This window comes from Peromyscus californicus, unplaced genomic scaffold (assembly GCF_007827085.1).
Source record: "Peromyscus californicus insignis strain IS unplaced genomic scaffold, ASM782708v3 Scaffold_4__1_contigs__length_199733344, whole genome shotgun sequence".
NCBI lineage: Eukaryota > Metazoa > Chordata > Mammalia > Rodentia > Cricetidae > Peromyscus > Peromyscus californicus.
In genome coordinates, this window is record NW_026294562.1 from 115,290,608 (window position 1) to 115,299,287 (window position 8,680).

Below are 8,680 nucleotides of genomic sequence, written 5' to 3' on the forward strand. Positions count from 1 at the left end.
ACAATTATTCTAAAATTTTCACACAGTTCTGACTGCTCAAATAACCCTGAGCATGGTGATACATCTGTGATCCCAACACATGTGAGGTTGAGGGAGGGAGATCATTAATTCCAGATATATATATTTATATATATGTATGTATATAACTAGTGATATTGTTTCAAAAAATCAAAAAAAGGAAAGCAATGAGCTATCCAAGAGTCAGTAAGTCCACCTTCCACAATAAGAATTTATTCTCTCCTTGCTTCTCCTTCCTCCCTGTTTTCTATATGTTATCTGTGTCCTTCCATTCTTCCATATAAAAATTTAATTTGGCTGCTAAACACAAACATGACCTTGGGGAATGGCATGGTCTAGGTAAGAGAGCACAAGATAAAACTGTTTCTTCTTCCTCTCTTTTCCATCCTTTATTTGTGTCCTTCCATTCTTCCATATAAAAATTTAATTTGGCTGCTAATATAAACACGACCTTGGGGAATGGGCATGGTCTAGGTAAGAGAGTATTACACAAGATAAAATCTGTCATATGAAGACAAATGATGTGTCACATACTATACATAAAGAATATTTTATGTAAACTTTCATGACTTATGAAATGCCCTAAGAAACACTGAAACTCATACCAAAAAAACAAATAAAGCCAAATACATGGGGGAAAAAACAAGGGGGATACTTAGTAAATTTCTGAGAAACAAAGAGAGTAATATTAATTCTATCTCATCACCTAGCATATTAGTGCTCCCATGCAATTACCAACCACAGACCACACATGGTTCTCCAGTTTCCTATGCAGTCTTGGGCTTCTTTTCTTTTGCCTTTGCTGACCACTTTGTCTAAAGAAGTCTCTCAACTTTCTACCCAAACATTCTACCCAAACTTTCTTGGAATGCCACCTCAAGGATAGGGATCATACAGGCTCTGGAAAGCTTGGCTTGCTTTCTATCGCTCTCCCGTTCAACATTGCCAACAACTCCACTGCAGTGGCCTCCCTTTGCTGTGTAGGGATGTTTACATTACCTTTATGCCACATTCCATATTATTTGTTGTCTCAATTTCAGAACTATGGAATCACAGAACACTTAGTAAGCTCTCACTATATGCATGAGGAATGAACTAATTCTATATAAACATTTATGAAGTTGGTCTATATAAATTTTGTATTGATATAGTAAAGATTTCAGGTATCTTGAGTTATCCTGAACCATAGTTGCCTTGTAGCTTAATCTCGAGTAAAATAATCACAAAAGAAATGGCTGAGGGTGTGAGTACCTACACTGCAGAAGGAATTATATGCCATATAAACAATGAAGGAGAGCATAAATATGCATAGAAAGATACGTGAGACATTCATACAACCGTCTAAGTCTACTACAAGTAGGCTGTGATTGCAGGCCTCTAGGAGCAAGCAGCACGAATAAAAGATGAAGTCGTGGGTATTTTAGGTAGGTGGCTGGGTGGGAAGTGCAAAGAATTGATTTTTTAAAAAGAATATTCAGATTAGATACTCATAAATATCTAATATAAATAATTCATTTCCCACTGAGACTGAAACCCCAAATGACAGCTGCTAAAGTTATATTTGTATGACACCTTAAAGAAGTTTTGCTCAATCTTCAATACCCTCAAAACAGTACATAAAAACAGAGGTAGTGAATAATTTTTAACTGGGTAAATGAAAAAAATTTTTTTTTTGTACAATGTACCACCAATTTATGGAGTCTGTGGAGAAATGAGAAAGCACACAAAAGTTTTGTAGCATCAGGGTTGATCAGCACATGGTGGGGCCAGTGTTCACAATAGAATAGACGCTGTAATGTGCCCTAAAAATTCTCTGAGCTGACTCTGTAGTCATCACTCCTGATGGGCAGCATCTGTCAATGCACAAAGCAGCTGTCACGAGAATGGGCCAGCGCCACCGGATGTAAGGGCAGGGGTTTAGGTTCTATGGGAAGACTGTCTCCTTTTGCCACCCTTATGATAACACTCTCAGAGAACAGAGAGGTAGAGTGCCTTGCAGGAGATCCTAAGGTAAATCCCCAGAACTGAAAAGACCTAGTTGAGAAAGGTGAAGAAATAGAACAGAACTAGAAAATGGCGGAAATGAAGCTAAAACCTACCAGTCTCAATTTTCAGTGCAGTGGTTTTTTTCCCCTATACTAGGCTACATCAAAATCTACCCTAAAATAAGTATTACATTGACCAGTCTTAACTTAAATTTACAAGGAGAGAGATTTTGCCCCATTTCTAATGTCAGGGTCTTTGTTTCCTTGTTTACGGAAAAGCAGCACTGCCTACAGTCTCATAGTGACATCTAGTGTCTACATCGGGTAATACAAAACATAAGAACTAATAAATTCCTATGCATGTTACATTTATGTGTGAACATTTCTGCACTACAGTTAAAGCCATAACAGGAAGGGAATTTAATGGAATTCTAATATGCCCTCAAACAAGATATTGTTTGGTAGTGATTTACTCTGTTCTAATAGTTATGCATTATTCGCACTCTGTGCTTTAATCGCAATATCACATCAACAATGATTTATGAGAATCTACCATGTAACAGATGAAATTATAGCCACAAGAGACACTACGTGCCTTTATCCAGAATTTTCAAACTACGCCTGGGGAAATACACTTATCACAAGGAACTTTAAAGTAATGTGATCAGGATGAAAATTAAAATTTGGGCAAAATATGCTGAAGAAGAGATGCTAAAGAGGAGGGTAGCTGGGTAAGAAATCAGATAGGCTGCTGAGAATCTAAAACCTTATAAGTACACTCCTAGGGAGCCACTGGACATCCGCCTGAACTCAACAAAACAAAAGAGAATGACTATTTTTTAAATAAAAATCTACTAGTTAATTTTAATATCAAAATCCATTCCATAAATGTGACTGCTATTGTCATTTTTTTATTATTGATTGCATTGTCCTTGTAGAGAAAAATGCAGGCTATGCAATGGCTTCTAGCCAGTAGTACAGTCTGTCCCCAATATTCTGTTCCTCCTGTTCTCTCTTCTCATAATTTGATCTGTGGAAATGAGCTCAGAGTTATTTTACTTTAGATATTTGAATGTTATCTATTTGCTGCATTTTGTGCCTTTGATACTCTCTATAGTGCTAGAATAAAACTGAACAGAGTCAATGCCTTCATGTAGAGGGGAGGAGAATCAATAAGTCAACCATACAGAACATAGAGAAAGCATGAGGGGTAGGAAAGGATGGGCTAAATGATGCTGGAGTGAGCAGTAGAACTTTAAACCTGGTGATTACAGGAGACTTCCCAGGGAAATTGGCATTTGAAGAAAGACCTAAAGAAGGCAATAGAGAGAGGTATGTGAGTATTTGAGAAGAATTCTCCCAAGAGAAAAGCAATCAAGGGAAGTCTTGTGTTGGGATGTACTTGGAGTGTGAAGCTCACTAAAAAGAGCAGTGAGACCAATGAGTGAAATCTGCAAAGAGTAAACATTAGATTTGAAGAGAAATGGGAACCAAATCTTTTCATTAATTGTAAGGAGGGTGGTAAGGAACTGAGGTAGTGTGAGGCACAGAAATGAAGTGAACTTATTTGACCTAGGTGAAATTCCAGCTCAGAAATAACAAACTAGAGCTGAATCACTGGGACCAAAAGTTGACTATTGTATTTATTCATGGAATAGATTAGCCACCTCAACAAGAGTTAGCAGTGGGAGAGAAGTGTAAGGTTCTGATACTTTTGAAGTATAATAACATGATTGGTTGATAAATCAAATGTACATGAGAAAATGAGAAAAGTCTCCTGGAAATAGACTCTACCCTGAGTTGCACAAATAATGAGATGAAATTGACATTTAATGGAAATGGTAAATCTGAAAAAGGAACAGATTTATTGTTGTTTTTAAAATATTCTCTCTCTCTCTCTCTCTCTCTCTCTCTCTCTCTCTCTCTCTCTCTCTCTCTGTGTGTGTGTGTGTGTGTGTGTGTGCACATATGCCTAGACATATGTGGAAATCAGAGGACAACTTGCTTGAGTTGATCCTCTTTTATTTATCATATGGGATCCAGATGTCAAACAGGCCATCGAGATTGGAGGTATTCACCTTTATCCTCTGAGCCATCTTGCCTACCCAGTAGAACATCAAGAATTCTAGTTAGGATGTATTCAATTTGAAATATTTGTTGCACAAATAGGGATATGTATCTTCTATAATGAGAATAGAAGACAAGTAAAGAAAGTGCTTTGAGGAGCAGCAAGCGGCTGAATCACAGTTATCGACGGGTTACTTAAGAGGAAGGATGTACTGTGTAAATTAGGGGTAACCCTGAGGAAAGCTACATGAGTAGTAGTTCTATGGAGCTAGATTCAGTAAAATTTGGCAGAAAGAAACTATAGAAAGTATATATTTGATATCTTAGGAAATATTTTATGTAGGGAAGTGTGAATGATCTCGTGTTGCTTCTATTTCTTTAGAAAATGAAATTAAGGAGAAGTGAGTGGGTTTTGGAAGTATAAGCAAATGAATAGATGTAAGAGAATATAAGGCCAACTTGCAGTGGATTACCAAGGCTCACATACAATAAGGGTCAGAAATTTCAAATGAGACAATTCCTGTTTTAGTTGCATAGATTTAGGTGTAGAGTAAGTAGAAGATTGAAATTTAAAAATAGGACCCAGGGCCCACATGTGGCTCAACGCAAAAGCACTTGGCTAGCACATTCCCTGGTCTTAGTCTTCAGCATTGCAAAATAAACACTTTAATAAATAAAAAAGCAAATATAAATAAATAATTGAATCTAGGTTTTATGAGATGACTATAACAGGTGAAGAGAGAGTCAAGGTTCATGGGGTATTTTCAGGAAATTAATACACCATGGAATACTAGCTGGTGAAGAAAAAGCGTTGAAAATTTTAATGTATGTGGGTTGGGGAAAATGAAAGGGCTAATGGATTATAAGTATTATGGAGTCAAAGAATATTTGAAGCCTAGGACTAGAGACAATGAGCTGAAAAGTTGGGGAGTGATGATTGGTGAGTAAGATGCTTAAAGTTGAAACACCGTAGGGTATAATTAATAGAAATAGAAAGGTGTAGGTTACAGTAAAGGACCAGAGTAGCTGAGACAGACTGGAATGTCTCTGAAAGAGGAAACATCAAGCTTGTAATGCCAAAGCTTTAGAAATTTAATCTGCTGATATTTACAAAAATTAAACCATTGTTGTAAACTGATGGCTAAACACATGATGAAATCTTGACATGATAAGGTGATGTTTATTAAAATCTAAAAACATGAACGTCATAGTTGAGATATTTGTAAGGATGTTCAGGGAGATATATGTGATTATCTATCTATCTATCTATCTATCTATCTATCTATCTATCTATCTATCTATCTATCTATTTATCTATCTATGAGTCAACTAGGAAAAAGGATCATTTTCCTTCCTCAAACCTGAGTTCCCAAATCATTTTCCTCAAATCTGAGTCCAGTGATACAAATGGATTAGAAACAAATCAACAATTCCCTTTTTCCTGTTTACCTTTCTGCCAAAATTTCTACAAAAAATGCTATTTTGTGATTCTGTTCTATGGCATATACCAAAGAAAAACGTGCTTAAAAGTTCTCAGGATAGAGAAATACAGTCAAATGATGTTTTACATTGTCCTAAGGGTGATCCACTGTCTTGAAAAATGTTTCAGTCTGTGGAAGAAAAGTACTCAACAAACGTAAAGTGGACTAACAATTCTATCATGCACTTTAAGTATCATTATTCAAGTTTAATTGACTAGAGATGTCATGAACTGGAAGCTTTTTTGTGTCCCTTCTGGCCCGGCAGCAGCTTATTAAATAATCATTCAGAGGCTTAATATTAATTACAAACGGTTTGGTCTATGGCTCAGGCTTATTGTTAACTAGTTATTACACCTTAAATTAACCCATATCTATTGATCTATGTATTGCCACATGGCCAGTGATTACCTGTGTTCTATTACATCTTGCTCCTTGGATGGCTTGTAGCTTCTCTCCTGACTCCACCTTTCTTCTCTCTGTATCTTTTCTTGGATTTCCCACCTGGCTATAACCTGTCTTGCCATAGAGCAAAGCAGCTTCTTTATTAACCAATGGTAGCAACACATATTTGCAGCATACAAAAAAAAAAAACTGTCCTACAGCCATGTCATTTTAATTTTTCTGTTGTGATTATGCCATGATCCTTACACATTTTTTTGGTCTCTCTATGAGTAACAAATGTGTTTTCTTGGGTTTGATCTCTTTCTTCTTTTGGCTCTTTGAGACAGGGTCTCTCTGTGTAGCCTTGACTATCCTGGAGTGCTCTGTATAGACTAGGTTGACCTTGAACTCACAAAGATCCTCTTGCCTTTTCTCTCACATGCTGAGATTAAAGGCCTTCACAACCATGCCCAGCCAAAGTTACTTATCTAATGTTAAATAAAATTTAGGATATTGATAAGAATCTAGTTACTAACAGGCTAATTGACTGATTGAGATAGACTTAGGAACTTTTAGCAGTTATATATTTTAAAAATACTTATATTGATATCTTACTTATTTCACACATGCTAATGATTCTTTGTAAAGAATTTTTTATTATACTAGGTTGTCATACTTGCTCATCCATAAGAGCAATGGATTAGGGCCTGTCTTAGGGTTTCTATTGCTGTGAAGAGACACCATGACCCAAAACCTGTCTCCACAGTGATATACTTCCTCCAACAAGACCACACCTACTCCAACAAGGCCACACCTCCCAATAGTGCTACTCCCTATGTGCCAAGCATTCAAACACATGAGTCTATGGGGGCCATTCTTGTCCAAACCACCACAGGGATTTAGGAGGAAAGACAGTAAAATATGAATGGAAATTTTATCCTAGAAGGCTGAGGACTTGCTGTGAGGGAAAGTTTAGTTTACACCACCTTTCTAATCTCTGGCTAGATGATATAGTATATTATCTACATCCTGGTCACATTGGCAGTTCCATACAGTGGTACCTTGTATGGGAATTTTTATCAGTTGCACAGAGAAATACTAACAATGGAATAGTTTCCTCATCTGATCTTTTCTTTAGTAAATGCTATGGATTTCTACTTCCTCATTGTGCAAAATCAGTAATTCAGCATGTATATCCCATGCTATTAACTAAAGAAGGTCAGTATGCTATTTTCTTCCCTACAGACTAAACTTTCAGTCCTTAGGCAGGAATAGAAAATAAATTATGCAACCTATAATTCTACCTTGTACTTGGGGTATTCTTGTGCTGTAGAGGAGCTGCTTGGGTTAAGAAGCAAAGCTATGGATCTAGAGACCCTCCCACGTTGTAACTTCTGGGAAGAAGTCTAGTGTCATTTGTCATGGCACAAAAATATGAACTTAAAACATCAGTTAAGCAAGGCTAAGCATATTCATCTATCACTTGAAATAAACACAGCCAACCTCAAAGAAAATGAGAACAAAAGAAATAGTGAAAATATGTATCTCAGTACATGGTAATTAGAAAACATTAAAAAGAAAAAAAAAACGCCATTCCTGTCACTGTTAATATTTTTCTACTTATTTAGTTTCTATACCTACAAGCTAACAAACAACTAGTAGCCCAGGAGATTTGCCCTAATCTCATCTTAAGAAGTTAAAGGCTCTCTCTGTTCTTATTGAAATGGACTGACCATTGTATGAACTCAAGTTCTCTATGCTGGAAGCCTTCCAAAATCCTCTTGGGCCAAGGGTGACTTGGGATTCCTCTGTTTTACACCTAGCTGTTTCTCTCCAAAGTGGGAGTTAAATATTTGCATGACCTGAAATTACTATTATAAATGTGTTTTCCTTATGTTTCCTTCATACCATTTATTATTATATGCAATTATTATCTTTTGTGTATATTTTAATATTACTCCTAACCATCTCCCACAATGCTCCATGAGAGAGGGAAACATTATCATTTTTGTTTGTCATAGGAAAACCAATATCCTAATAGGCACTCAATACATGTTTCATGAAAAACACTGCATATGAGGGAAAATATCATGTCTTATGTTTTATATCCCAAATTCCCACAGCATGGACTATATTACAGCAAATCCACTTCTCTTAATGAGTGCATAGTGTTTGACAAAGAAAATAACCTTGGAGTGAACTAGATGGATTAATAAATGCACTTCATAAGTCTTCCAGGAGTATCATAAGAAACTACTCCACATAAGGTGATTTAAGCAACATACTTTAGTTGTCTCACAGTTTGAAAGGCTCACAGTTGAAAATCAAGTGTCAACAGGATTGGTTCCCTCCTTCCAGATTACTCCAACCTGTGTCAAAAATAAGAATACAAAGAAAACTTCTCAAAAGAAACAAATTAGAAGCATGCTATCAGGAATATATGACTTGGCACAAACATCTATGCCACTTGATTATTAATCTAAATTAATTTTCTGTGTGTAGAGTTTTTTTTTTCATCTATTTATTTCACATCTTGGTCACAGCAGTCTCTCCTTCTCACCACCCTACCCCGCCCCCCCCCCCCGCCCCACAAATCCCCTCCTCTTCTGTCTTCATCCAGAAAAGGGCAAGTCTCCCATGAGTATCAATAAACATGGCATATGAAGCTGCAGTAAGACTAAGTACGTCCCATGTATTAAGGGTGGTCAAGGCAACCGAATATGAGGAGTAGGGTCCTAAAAGCCAGTA